Genomic DNA, 15,331 nt, shown 5'->3' with positions numbered 1-15,331 from the left:
AGACAGGACATCAGGAGAAAATCATTGTCAAACCTCGACCCGGTGTGTTTCCCTGCTGCTCCCTGAATCTTGTGACAGGAGCTATTTAGTCTCCAGCTCAGCCTTGCCCAGACCCTGGAACCAATTTGCTGTTTGAGCTCCCAGCTGGGAGTCCACACCCAGTCCTGTCAACGCCTTTCAGTCTGTAGACCTCCGCTCCCTAAGCCCAGCATTCTTCTTTGTGACCTCAGAGCCAGTCATGATCACATTCCTAGACCTGACTCCCCGTGCATCTCCTCTTATTTTCCTTCTTGCTTCTACTCAATTCCACCAGGCACCTGTCCTGCTGACCTTAATCTTTCCAAGGGGTAGAGCTGTGTCCTCGAGTTTCACGCTCCAAGACAGAGTCCCCGACGCTGCTGTTTGCCCAGCCCTGCACACTTGCTCTGTTCACCCCTGGATCTAATGACGGGCTAGACACAGTGGCTCTCATGTGCAGGCCCCTTCTCACAGCTCATCCCAGCTGTCTGTTCAGCTTGATGTCAAATAGGGTTTAGAGTCAGCGAGGAGACACAGCTCTTAGTGTGTCTGGTCTGTGAGAGTGTTTCCAAAAAGGTTTAACTGAGGATGAAGGGCCTTCCCATTGGGCTCAGGTTGCAGACTGACTGAAAAGAGAGAGGTCAAGTGGAACATAGCATCCATTTCTCCATGCTTGACTCCAGGCTTATGGCCAACTGCTTCATACCCCTGCCACCAGGCCTTCCTGCCGTGACGAACTGTATCGTTTTAAACCATGGCTGCAAGCAAACCCTTCCTTCCTTAAGTTTATTTTTGTACTTTTGGAACTTTGGTACTTAGTCACAGTAATACGAAGCATGAGTAACACATTCCCTAACCTCCTATAAGGAGAAGCACTGTAGCCATCAGAACCATATCAGATGGGCAGAAATCCACTAATTCAACACTGCCATGTGTGAGGGACAAGCTTCAGCTTCACATTATGTCAGAAGTCATACTATCCTCCCCCAAAGATAGAAAAATTAAAGCCTACCCTACTGATATCCAAGTATTCTGTGCCCCAAAGGCATTTTTATTACACTATGTTTATGAGACTGGCTGACCTTTTACCTGATTTTTTAATTATTATTATTATTATAAAAACTTCCTTTAATTAATGTTTGTACAATAAAAGAGACTTGTCAAATACAATGGGAAGTTTGAAATATATTGAAACATAAATCCATACATCACCATACACATACCACCCAATGGTAAAAACCACAACATCAAATTTACACCATTCCTGTAACAGCCGTGATCTGATTTTTACATGCAGATATGGCCTTCTGGATGCAGAGCACAGTAGGGCTTTGAGGTCACATTCATCTGACACAGCTGTGGCATTGCGGCTCAAATCAAGAAGCAAAGCAGGTACCAGCACATTCACACAGTGTTATCAAACAAATACCCTTTAAATACCAAAATGAGAAATAAGAAAGCAATATAAGCACGCTACCAAAAAGGTGGTAGGAAGTAAGGACAACTGTGTAAAACTTGAAGCTGAGATGTTCTCCAGCTTCATTTCTTTGGCTTCTTGGGTAGTAGCCACCAGAACAGTAAGATGTGAGGTTCTGGTTCACAGATCATTCAAGGGACCCATCCTTGACTCTGTTGAATACCAAGATTTCTCTGCTCAGATTCAGACATCCAATGGGTTTTAGGGACCAGCTTGGCTATATGTCCTTGGGCAACATGACATACATGCCAGTACTCAACCTCCTCACTATCATGTTTGTCTGAAGAGTAAATCTGTTTGTGCGACATGACTGCTCTGCCTGAGGATGTTCAGCCCTGCGCCACTGACCTCGAGACAACTACCACCAGCCTTGACTGATGGTCTTAACTCAGTGTTTCTACTTTAAACCGCATCATCACAGAACCTTCTCTAAATCCCATGGAATTCACACAACCAGCGCTATCAATTTGACTTCTGTGTTATCAAGTCCTGTGCGGCTACACTGCATAAGAGCAGCTATTTACTCTGGTTATTACCCACCCAAATATTTGCTACTCTGTGTGGAAAATAACTACATCTTTTTGACCAAATAGACTCCAGTTGTTCCCACTGTTATTGGTCTAGCTGCTTGATTATGAAAACGACCCATTGTTTAGTGGTACAAAGTTAGAGAAAACCAAAAGGCTGCAGGTGTAGCTCAGTGACAGAACACATGCTTAGTGTGAATGAGGCTCTCATGTCAATTCCCAGCAACTTCTTTATCATAAAGCCACTTTAGTAGCCTCACAGGTACCTAGAATTCTGGGACTGAATGTCACCTACATCCTATGTCTGACATACTAAAAGACTATGACTTCTCACATCCACCTGCACTGTGGTTGATCTCTAGGCTTCCAACAGAACCCACCCTACTGGCAACAACCCACAGGTCCCTTTTGAGCTGCCTCCAACCACCTTACTCAGTACTCAGATTTTCCAGGTCCTCTTCCAGGGTCTAACCCAGTGAGTCTCCCTCACACCCCTATCCATGCCTTCTCCTGAAACTCATCAGTCCCACAACCAGTGCACCAGCCTAGTCTGGCATCCCCTACTTCACTGAGAAGAAGCTCTAAGCTTTGGCCAGGACCATACCTCTCTACCCTCCAGCCTACAGGACCTTCCATACCATAGGCAACCTTTCCACCCTGCTAGATTTACCCCTATACTCCAAGTTTGGAACAGGAAGCACACTCTAGTCCCCCATCCATTTGACTTCATTGCCTCCAAGCCATTTTCAATTTTTAGTCCCAACCTGCTCATACATCCAAGGTGCTCTGTCCAGGACAGACTCAGAACAAAAGAAGTTCACATGCCCCCTGATCTCACCACAAAAGTACCAACAGTATGAAGAATTGAACCAGAATCTTTTCTTCAAAATGTACCAGGCCCACAGAAATGTTCACCAAACCCAGATGAATTGCAGGACCCAGATTTTAAAAGAATAACCATAAACTTAAAATAATTCAAGGAGTTTATAAAGAAGACACCATGAAACAGCTTAATGAAACAAAGGAGAAAGTGCTTGAGTAGAATAAACGCCTTGGGGATTGCCCAAGAAAACACAAGCATAAGGTTGATAGAAATGACAAAGACAAGCCAGGACTTGAAAACAGAATTCAACAAGGAGAGAGAAACATCCAGAGGACTCAAGCTGAAGTGAGGATGGAAAGGAAGGCCTTATAAGTGGATCAAGCAAAAGTTAGAATTTCTGGTTCTGAAGATAGAGGACCTGGACTAAATAAGCAAGGAATAAGGAAAATTAAAAAAATAAAAATAAAAATAAATAAATAAATAAATAAATAAAAACTTCACAGGGAAAGAAACATGCAGAAAACATGGGACACCATAAAAAAAAGTCAAGTTATCGGCATTGATGAGGGTAAAGAATCCTAAGTCAATGGTACAGACCAGATCATCAACAAGATCATTGAAAACTCCCCCAGACTTAAGAAAGGCACACTCACCCAAGTGCAAAAAGCACATGGAGTATGAAATAGACAAGACCAGAAAAGAAAATCCCCATGGCACATCATAGTTAAATCACTAAGTATCACCCAGTGGTGGTGGTGGTGGTGGTGGTGGTGCATGTCTCCAACCTTTTAATCCCAACACTCAGAAGGCAGAGACAGTTGAACCTCTGAGTTGAAGGCCAGCTTGGTCTATAGACTGAGTTCCAGGACAATCAGGGCTACCCAAAGAAAACCTGTTTTGGGAGTAAAACAAAACAAAACCAACCAAACAACAAACCCACTAAGTATACATAACCAAGAGTGTATTGAAAGCAACCAGAGCAAAAATGCAAATCACATTTAAAGAAAAACCCGTCAGAATAATAGCAGATCTCTCAGTGGAAACTTTCAAAGCCAGAAGAGCCCAGAACAATGCATTGTACATCTTAAAAGGTTGTGACTACCAACCTAGACTAACATTGTAGTTGTCTTTTACTCTTTTGGCTCTTTGAGGGCCCTTTGCTCTTGGAGGCACCACCCAGCTCCTAAATAAATCACACATGGAGGCTTATTTTTATTGTAAATGTCCGGCCTTAGTTTGGCTTGTTTCTAGCCAGCTTTTCTTAAATTATACCACCCACCTTTTGCCTCTGGGCTTTCACCTTTCTCTTATTTCTATATATCTTACTTTCACTCTTGTTCCATGGCTGACTGGGTGGCTGGCCCCTAGTGTCCTCCTCTCCTTGTTCTCTTGCTCTTTCTTCTTATTCCCACATTTCTCGTCTTTTTATTCTCTCTGCCTGCCAGCCCCGCCTATCCTTTCTCCTGCCTAGCTATTGGCCGTTCAGCACTTTATTAGACCATCAGGTGTTTTAGACAGGCACAGTAACGCAGTTTCACAGAGTTAAAGAAATGCAACACAAAAGAATACAACACATTTTTGCATCATTAAAACAAACACTCCACAGCATAAACAAATGTAGCACATCTTAAATTAATATTCCACCACAAAACCTTGCACAGTGTAAATGGCCTAAAAAAATTATACCCAACAACCAAACTGAAATACAAGAAGCATTATTTCAGGTTGAAAAGAGGAATAAGCATAGCAGAGAGACTCTTGAAAGATATACAAAGACATAGTTATCAAAACACAAAATACCACTGGGAACATAAAGAACAATACCCAGACTCAATGACACAAGGACAATTAACACAAACATTTCAATAATATCTTTAAATATCATTGGCCTCAAGTCTCCAGTTGAAAGACACCAGTTAACTGAATGGATCAAGAAACAAAATCCATTTATCTGTTGCCTTCAAGAAAAGCAACTTATTTTTTAAAGATGGACACCACTTTAGAGTAAAAAGTTGGAGAAAAGCACTCCAATCAAATGGGATCAGGAAGTAATCAGGCATTGGTATCCTAATACCTGACAAAATAGGCTTCAAGCCAAAACTACTTAAAAGAGATAAATAAGGGCACTTTATTCTAAGCAAGAAAAAAGTTAACCAAGAAGACATTACTATCCATTACTATCTTAAACATATGTGAACCAAATTCAGGGGTTTCCAATTTCATAAAAAAAAAATCAACTACCAGATTCAAAGTCACAGATTAACATTAATCCATTAACAGGAGCTGATTTCAATACCCCACCTTCTCCAATAGACAGGTCTTCTGGACAAAAATAAATAAATAAAGAGAAATATCAGACTTAATTGACATCATACATCAAATGGACTTAACAGATGTCTGCAGAGTGTTCCACCTAGCACCACATATTCTACTCAGCAGCACATGGAAGCTTTCCTAAAATAGACCACATCCTGGGGTACAAAACATATCCTTACAAATTAAAAAAGATTGAAACCATGCTTTGTACCCATCCTATCTGATCACAATGCAATAAAACTTAAAATTGATGGTGAACAAATCTCTAATAAATACATATGCTCTTGGAGACTAAATAACTCATTACTGAATGATGAATGGGTAAAAAAATTACAAAAGAAATAAAAAATTCCCAGAACTAAATGAAAATGAGAACATAATACAAATAAAACCTCTGGAACACAGTGAAAGCAGTGTTATGAGAGAAATTTATAGCTCTAAGTGCCTACATTTAAAAAGTCAGAAAGAGCACAAACAAACAGCTTAATGATGCAATTCAAAAAGTTGGAAAAACAAGAATGAACCAAATCCAAGCCCAGTGGATAGCAAGAAATAATAAAATTCAGAGCATAAATCAATGCAAAGGAACAAAGAAAACAATACAAAGAATTGAGAAATTTAGGAGCTGGTTCCTGGAGACAATAAACCAAGTTGACAGATTCTTGGCCCAACTAACTAAAAGAAAGAAAGGGAGAACCCATATTAACAAAATGAACAATATTTCAACAGACACCAAAGAAATTCTGAATATTGTGCAGAAATATTTTAGAAACCTATACACCGTTAAGCTGAAAAACTTACAAGAAATGGATGAATTTCTAGATTCAGCCAAATCACCAAAATTAAACCAAGAAGTCTTTAAAAAATGTAATGAAAAGCCTACCAGATTAAAAAAAATCCAGGGCTAATTGGTTCACAGTAGAATTCTACCATACATTCAAAGAAGATCTACAGCCAATCCTCCTTTATTTAAAAATAAAAATGAGGGGTTGGGGATTTAGCTCAGTGGTAGAATGCTTACCTAGCAAGCACAAGGCCCTGGGTTTGGTCCTCAGCTCTGGCAAATAAATAAATAAATAAATAAATAAATAAATAAATAAATAAAAATAATATAATATAATATAATATAATATAATATAATATAATATAATATATAAAATGAAACAAAGGGAGCCCTCTCAAACTCCTGCAAAGCCAGCATCATTTTAATATTCAAACCAGGTAAATACAAGAAAAGAAAACCGCTGGGCGGTGATGGTGACGCACGCCTTTAATCCCAGCACTTGGGAGGCAGAGGCAGGTGGATCTCTGTGAGTTCGAGGCCAGCCTGGTCTACAGATTGAGATCCAGGAAAGGCAGGCGCAAAGCTACACAGAGAAACTCTGTCTTGAACCCCCCCCCCCCAAAAAAAAAGAAAGGAAAAAAAAAGAAAAGAAAACCACAGGCCAACATCTCTGAAATATTCAGTAAATTACTTGTAAACAAGACTGCAAACAGAATACAGATATCCATCCAAAAGTTTACCCACCTTGACCAAGTTGGCTTTATCCCTGAAATTCAGGTATGAGTCAACATACAAGAGTCAATTAAATGTAGTAAGTTCCATAAATGGACTTAAGACAAAAATCACTTGATCATGGCAATGGATGCAGAAAAAATCTTTTTACAAAATCCAATATGGTTTCATGCTAAAAATCCTAGAATGTAGGGTGAGAGGGAACATACCTCAATACATTAAAAGTGAAACACGAGAAACCCACAGGCAACACAGCCTTAAATGGGTAAAAGCTTGACGCAGTTCCACTGAAGTCAGGAATGAGACTATCCCCACTTCTTTTCAGTATTATGCTATAAATACTAGCTGGAGCAATAAGGCAAGAGAAGGAAAGGAAGGCATCCAAGAGTGAAAGAAGTCACATGATTCCGATTTGCAGATACAGCAGAGATAACATAAATTCTACCAGAAAATTCCTAGAAATAAACAAATTCAGAAATACAGTAGGATACAGAATCAACTTGCACCAATCATGGCTTTTCTACACACCACCAACAAACATACAGAGGAGATCTTAGAAACACTCCCATTCACAGTAGCCTCAAAGAAAAGAAAACATCTAGGAATAAACCTAACAAGGAAGTGAAGGACTTCTACAATGAAAACTTTAAACCTCTGATCAAAAAAATACAGAAAAACAGAAAGACATCCCATGCTCATAGATTAGTAGAATTAACATTGTGAAAATAACCATTTTACCAAAAAGCTGTTTACAGATTGTAGTGGTTGGTTTTGTGTCAACTTGATATAGGCTGGAGTCATCAGAGAGGAGGGGTCTCAGTTGAGGAAATGCCTCCATGTGATCCAGCTGAAAGGCATTTTCTCAATTAGTGAACAATGGGGAGGGCCTAGCCCATGGTGCATGGTGCCATCCCTGAACTGGTGGTCCTGGGTTCCATAAGAAAGAAGGCTGAGCAAGCCAGGGAAGCAAGTCAGTAAGCAGCTCCCCTCCATGGCCTCTGCATCAGCTCCTGTCTCCAGGATCCTGCCCTGCTTGAGTTCCTGTCCTGACTTCCTTCAAGAATGGAATATGGAAGCGTAAGCCAAATAAACCCTTTCCTCTCCAACTTGCCTTTTGGTCACAGTGTTTCATCAGCAGCAACAGAAACCCTGAGACACAGATTCAATGGAATCTCAACCGAAATTTCTATCTCAGTCTTCCCAGAAAAAGATGTCCTAAACTACATATGGAACCACAAAAGACCTCAGATAGCCACAACAATCCTGAGGAACTGAGCAATGCTGGAGGGATTGCAGTTCCAGATCTTAAGACATAATACAGAGTCATAATAATAAAAACAATATGGCACTGGCACCAAAACAGACATACAGACCAATAAGACAAAATCAAGTACCCAAACATGAGTAGACATAACTTCAGCGACTTAATGTTTGACAAAGGTGCAAAAAATATATGCTCGAAACAAGAAAGCAGCTTCTTCGACAGATGGTGTTAGGAAAAGCAGGTGTATACAGTGAACACATATCGATCACCTTGCACAAAAATTAACTCCAAATGGATCTAACAACTAAACATGGAACCTGAAACACTGAACCTGCTAGAAGAAAACATGGGCAGTTCTCTACATGATATGGGTGTAGGAAAAGACTTTCTGGGAGAAAAAAAGGCCATGAATTTGAGAGGAAGCAAGGAGAGGTAAATGGGGGGTTTGGGGGTGAGGGAAGGAAGGGAGAAATGTTGTCATGGCTAGAAGAGGGGACTGTATCCCCTGAAACTGAGTTATAAAGTCACCATGTGGATGCTGTGAAGGGAGCCCAGGTCCTCTTTGAGAACAGCAAGTCCCCTTAACTGCTGAGCCCTCTTTCAAGCCCCCAATCTCATTGATTTTTGTTGTAATTGAGTGAACATATTTTAAGTGCTGAGTACAATGTCAGAATCCTCTACCTGGTGGCTCAAGACAAGTACCACAGTCTTGCTTCATCCTTTTCTTTCTTTCTTTTTTTTTTGGTTTCCTGGAATTCGCTCTGTAGACCAGGCTGGCCTCGAACTCACAGAGGTCCACCTGGCTCTGCCTCCCGAGTGCTGGGATTAAAGGCGTGCGCCACCGCCCGGCTCTTCATCTTTTTCTTTCTCACTCAGACCACATTTATTCCAGCAGCAAATCCTTTTTGTTCCATCTTCATGGCAGACCCTGAAGACCGTCTTTCCCCTCCCACCGACTGCCACCACTCCTGGCCAACCTGCTTTCCCCTAGACTATTAATGTCTCCCTAAGGAAGGGCTTGGCTTCCATTCTGGCGCCTTCAACTTTTCAAATGTAGGTGAGACCATGGGCTCTTCTCTACTCAGAACTGCTCATTGACCTCCATCTAACTTGAAAGAAAGCATTGTCCTCTCATGCTCTACAAGGGGTTGCCTTCTTCTATGTGACATTTTAGGGGGCTTCAGCCACCCTAAGTACTGGAAAAGGCTCTCGGTTGGCCTTAGCTCTTATTTGTGACATCTGTCGGCTGTTGTCTCCTTATCTCAGGCAGGCTTCTAGCTCTTTATCCAACACACACTCCCAATCCTCTCTCATATCCCACCCTGAGATATTTGTTGGACTGTACCCCTCAAGGAGATACATGAACGTCCTATCCCAGGGACCCATACATAACCATCTTTACAGATCTAATCTTGTTGAGATGAGGACAGAAGAGTCCCATAGAGAGAGGAAAATGCCATGTGGAGAGACACATAGAAGACAGACAGATATGTGATAGCAAAAGCAGAGACTGGAGTCATGGCCACTTAAGCCGAGAGTCTTAGGGTTGTTATTGCTATGACGAAACACCATGATCAAAAGCAACTTGGGGAGGGAGGGTCTTTGGGAGGCATTTTCTCAATTGAAGTTCCCTCCTCTCAGATGGCAGTAGTCGACATAAAGACTAGCCAGGACAACTGACCCCTTGTCGAGATGACACACCGATACAGCACTATTTAACAATAAATAACCTTTCCATTTTTGTTCATCCTCAAGATCTCATAGTAATAAATATCACATTATAAAACATAAACTAAAAAGTCCCACAGCCTCTAGAAATCCAAACACCTTAAAAGTTCAGTCTTTCCTCCCTCTCTCTTTAAATATAAATCTCTGTAAAACTCCAAAAATCTCTTGAAAAGTTCACAGTCTCTCAACTGCAGGCTCCTGTAAAAATCAAAAACAAGTTAAATGCTTCCTTACATCAAGAGGGAAGAACCAGGGCAGAGTCACAATCCGAACAAAGCCAAACTCAACTCCAACAGCATAAATAAATCAGTGTCCAATGTCTGGGATTCATCCATAATCTGCTAGGCTCCTCCAAAGGACTTTCCACAGCACACTGTCTCCTAGGCTCAGCCATGTTCCATGGCTGCTGTTATCCTTGGTGGTCTTCCTATGACACTTATGTCTCCAGAGTTTTAGAGTCTCCTACTACAACTGGGCTGTACTTTGACCAGTAGCCTCTCCTGAGCTCTCTTCATGGACTCCAACCCTGCCTTTCAGTGCCAAGCCTTAGCTACTCTCCACGGCTTCTTCATGCCTTCAAAATTAGTACCACCTGGGTGACTCCTACGCTAGCACGTTCAGCTGCCAGCGTGAAGTACAACCTTGGCTGCCTCTGGACCACAATGATGGATACCAAGGATGTTGGTATCTTCTTAATCATCACTAATGTCTCAGCTTCAGCTGGCCAGAATCAAGTGTGCAAATAAAGCAATAGTTTTTACCTCAGAGATGCGGGTCTCTTATAATCACAGCTGATTCTTCAGCCCCAGCTGACCAGAACCACAGATTCCTAATTTAAAACAGCAAATGGCCCCAACATTTAAAGAGTCTTTAAACTTCCCTTTGAACTTTGTAAGCCAGGCCTCCATCATCTACACTGCTCTCAGCATTATTGTCCAAGATCCAACAGAACAGCTCACTGAGCTCTCAAAACTCAATGAATGGCTTCTCAAGCCCAAAATTCCAAAGTCTTTGCACTCCCCTCCCTGCCAAAAAAGCCCCCAACACAACATGGTCATGTCTGTCACAGCAATACCCTACAATCCTGCCACCAATTTCTGTCTTAGTTAGGCTATCTATTGCTGTGATGAAACACCATGACCAAAATCACTTGGGGAGGAGAGGGTTTATTTCACCTACACGTCCAGGTAACAACAGTCCATCACTGAGTGGGGGCCAGGGCAGGAACTCAAGCAGGGCAGGAACCTCGAGACAAAAGCTGTCGCGAAGGTTATAGAGAAGCACTGCTTCCTGGCTTGTTCAGCCTGCTTTCTGATAGAATCCAGGACCAATAGGCCAGCAGTGGCCACACCTACAATGAGCTAAGCCCTCCCATACCAATCAGTAATTAAAATGCCCTCAACTGGATCTTAGGAGGCATTTTCTCAATTGAGGTTCCCTTCTCTTAGATGACACTAACTTGTGTCAAGTTGACATAAAAACTTGCCAGGACACCAAAGAATGCCAAGGATTGTGGGACATTTCCAAAAACTAGCAAGAGAGGCAGCAAGGTCCTAATGACATCTTGATTTTAGATTTTTACCTCCAGAACTGTAAAAGAATAGATATACATTATTTTAAGCCACCTTATCTCTAGTGTAGGTTAAGTATTCCTAATATGGAAAAAAAAAAAGCTTTCAAATCCAAAACATGGTGAATACTGACATGATCCCACAAGTAGGAAATGCTACACCCGACCTCATGTGACATTTCATAGTCAGAATGTGGGTGGACAAAAATATGGTCTAAAGTCACCTTCAGATTATCTATGGATAGGAGACACACAAAACTTAAGCAAGCTTCATCCTTAGACCCACATCCCACATCTAAGAAATTTGATTATGCTTATGCAAACATTTCAAAATTCTGAAGAAATGCTGGCCTGAAATACTTGAGATCCCAAGAATTTTTCTGGAGAGATTGTCAGCATGTCCTTTGCCACAACAGCTCTAGGAAGCCAACATGTTAATGAGATCCATGACATCAGTTCCTGAAATTACATCTTCACCTGTCATTTGCTGTCTGTTCCCTCCCTTTGATCATGAAGGCCAGGAAGAAAGGACCTTACAGCTTTGCTCATGGAAAACCCTACTTCTGGACTTTGCTCACTCCTCTGATAGCAAGCATTCTCTCTCTCTCTCTCTCTCTCTCTCTCTCTGTGTGTGTGTGTGTGTGTGTGTGTGTGTGTGTGTGTGTGTGTGTGTGTGTGTGTGTCTCTCTCTGTGTCTCTGTGTCTCTCTCGGTCTCTCTGTCTCTGTCTCTGTCTCTGTCACACACACACACACACACACACACACACACACACACACACACCCTCAGACTAACATCTTGTTTGGCCCTAAGTATGAAAGATAGTTTTATCTACCAAACGCACAGGTCAAGATCCTAAATATTTTGAAATATCTGTTCATTGCATTTGTACTCAAAGAGGCATTTTATGAATATTTACTTATTTCTATACAGGTTTCTGACCTGCTGTCTTTTTCCAAGGAGCAAACTGACGTAGGAAAGTGATACACGGTCCTTGCTGGAGGGTCACGGTCACTGTACCATTCTCCTTATCTTCTTGGAGACCTGGCTTTCCCCTTTCAGGTTTTGATGAATCTTTTTAGTTCTCAGAAAATTCTTTTATAAGACACACAATAAAGCCGGGTGGTGGTGGCACACGCTTTTAATGCCAGCACTCGGGAGGCAGAGGCAAGCGTATTTCTGTGAGTTCGAGGCCAGCCTGGACTACAGAATGAGTTCCAGGAAAGGCGCAAAGCTACACAGAGAAATCATGTCTCGAAAAACCAAAACAAAACAAAACAAAAAGATGCAGAATAAACGCGTGTTGAACTGAAGACTGTACTGGATAAAGGGACTGTGTAGGTAAATAAAACCACAGTAAAGAATCAATATGAGGACCTCGGCACTTGCCCCTAACATTAAATACACATATGCAGATGATAAGAAGTCAGTGGGTGACCACAGTTTTATACTTTTAAGTGTGAACACGGCAGTGCAGTGTTAGAACATTGGAGAGCAGGCACTTGGAGCATTGCCTCCCTAGCTGGAGTCTTTGGCCTATTTATCTACTGTTTTCAAGCCTTCGTTTAGTGAAATGGGTAGACTATGCGGTCTGCCAGCTCCTTCTCATGGAGAGAACTAACACTATTTCTCACAATGTGGTCACCGTAGAGTTGGACAAGGCAAACATCACTGGTTAGGACAGATGACCACTTCATGGATGTCCTCTTCCTGTGAGGCTCTCTCCCAAATGTGATCCCCAAGCTGACAGGCTCAGGGACAATTAGAATCACAGCCTGCACATGCAGTCGGTGCTGGGGGATGGTCCAGGGGTAACATATCCTGACCTGCCAATCAGAGGAAAGCACTGGAAGAACACCTCTGCTATATTCACTGTCTGTGGTTATCTCTGCTCCCTCCGCTGTCACCACCCTAGGATTCAAACTAAACAAAGAAACAAAAATTCTTGATGGGGTTAATACCTTTTGTTGTTGTTGTTGTTGTTTTTCAAGACAGCGTTTCTCTGTGTAGCTTTGCGCCTTTCCTGGAACTCACTTGGTAGCCTAGGCTGGCCTCAAACTCACAGAGATCCACCTGCTTCTGCCTCCTGAGTGCTGGGATTAAAGGTGTGTGCCACCACCGCCCATTGAGGGTTAATATCTTAATATTAACTTAATGAAGTAAATTAACTTAAGTTACTTGAGTTAAATAACTTAATGAAGTAAATTCACTAGGTCTTCAATAGGTATGTTCAAATTTTCTTCATGACTTATACATTATATATATCTACATATGTATGTCATATATATATCACAAATGTATCTATCATGCATTTATATTTGTTTAAACACAAAACTCACAGTTTACCCATTCTTAATTACGAAGTACTTGACCAGTATTCCATTTTCTCTGACTGTCTCATAAATGTTTATTATTTGAATGAATTGCAGTTTACCTACACGGATGCTAATTTACTTAGACAGATGCGTGTTGTACTTCACATGCTCTGATCCCCATTGGCTGAAGTCACCTCCTGAACCTCTCCAACTGCCATCCTGGGTGTCACAAAAGTGAATGGACTATTTGAAGTGATTTTGTCTGGCCTCCTTTTGCCCTACTCAAAAATGATACCAAATACTGTATCTCCCCCCCTTTTGCAGTCAGATACGAGGACCTGCCAGGAACATCTTAATGCTGTATTGTGCAAACTGAGCTCATGCCAGCCTTTCTCTGGGCAAAGAGGAATTGCTGTCTGCCTCCCCCAGATGCTCTGCTTACCCTTTACTAAGTAGGGCTCTGTCCTTAAGGAGCCTCACGCACAGTGTTACGGGCTACCACCACCTTGAACTTCTGCAAACTTGAGTCTGGTATTTTTTTGGGAAGGTGACTGTGATTTCGGAGGATCGAAAGGGGTGGGTCAGGATTGAAGATCTAATTCGAGCCAGGTTGAGCTGTCTCCAGCGTGAGGTTGCGCAACAGCACAGTCTGCTTTCCAACCAAATCTAAACAAATGTGGGGCAGTAGCTAAAGAGTTTCAAGGTTAGTGCATTGGTTCTCAACCTGTGGGTCGCCGCCCTTTCACAAGAGCCAACCCAATGACCATCAGAAGTATCAGGCATTTACGTTACGATTCATAACCGTGGCAAAGTTACCGTTATGAAATAGCAACAACAATTTTATGGTTGGGGGTCACCACAATGTGAGGAACTATATTAAAGGGTCGCAGCATGAGGAAGGCTGACAAGCACTGGGTTAGCAGGATGTCAGCTGTTGAAAGATGTACTGCGCAAACAGCAACAGTTAAATAAATAACTGAGCACATGAAATAATTAGCAGTAATATGCACATATGTCATCTTTACATAAAAACAATGCACACACAAACACATGCACAAATATGTAACAATAAAGCCTGACCCTGTGGCCATACCTCTACACAACAGGATGGACCTCGGACAGGTACTCATCTCAAAATAGGTTTTAAAAAGTGATGCCGTGGCTGATAAGATAGCTCACCGAGTCAAAATACATGCCTCTAAGTCTGACAGCTTGAGTTCAATCCCTGGAACTCACGTAGTGCAAAGAGGGAGCCCACTCCTGAAGGTTGTCTTCTGATCTCCACACTAGCACGCCCATACCCGAACATACACAAACACACACACAAGAAATGTAATTTAAAGAATGAAGTGATGCAAGGACCTTTTATGTGGTCCAAAAATGTAGTTCTTTTCTTTCACTCATCCTCCCATTTATAAGGGAAATGTAACTGCGGTGTGGTTTATTATTTTTATTTATTTACCTTTTTTTTTTTTTTTTTTTTTTGAGGTTTAGCGCAGAATTTTGTTGTTGTTGTTGTTGTTGTTGTTGTTAAAGACCTTGCAGGATTTTAGCTCAGGTTGGTATAAAAACAAAACAAAAAAAAACAACCAACCAAACAAACAAAAACAAACAAACAAAACAGGACTGCAAAGAGGAAGGAGGCCACAGTGTTTTCCACCAGACTCGTTTTGCTTAGGTGGTGCCGGGGCGGCGAGGCGCGGGTAGGAAGGTGGAAGCATCCACGGCCATCAGACTGACACGTTGACACAGTCGCTGGCTGGGGAATGAAGGGTTTG

The 15,331-nt window shown here is 41.8% G+C and overlaps 1 protein-coding gene and 1 pseudogene across 1 annotated transcript in view; both read right to left on the bottom strand.

Annotated features, from left to right (window-relative positions):
• Pdgfrl (platelet derived growth factor receptor like) overlaps positions 1-15,331 on the bottom strand; it is a 63,906-nt gene that overhangs the window by 48,119 nt on the left and 456 nt on the right. The window lies entirely within an intron of this gene.
• LOC118597808 lies at positions 1,558-1,803 on the bottom strand (annotated as a pseudogene).

Source organism: Onychomys torridus, chromosome 17 (assembly GCF_903995425.1).
Source record: "Onychomys torridus chromosome 17, mOncTor1.1, whole genome shotgun sequence".
NCBI lineage: Eukaryota > Metazoa > Chordata > Mammalia > Rodentia > Cricetidae > Onychomys > Onychomys torridus.
This window is presented reverse-complemented; position numbering and strand designations above follow the sequence as displayed.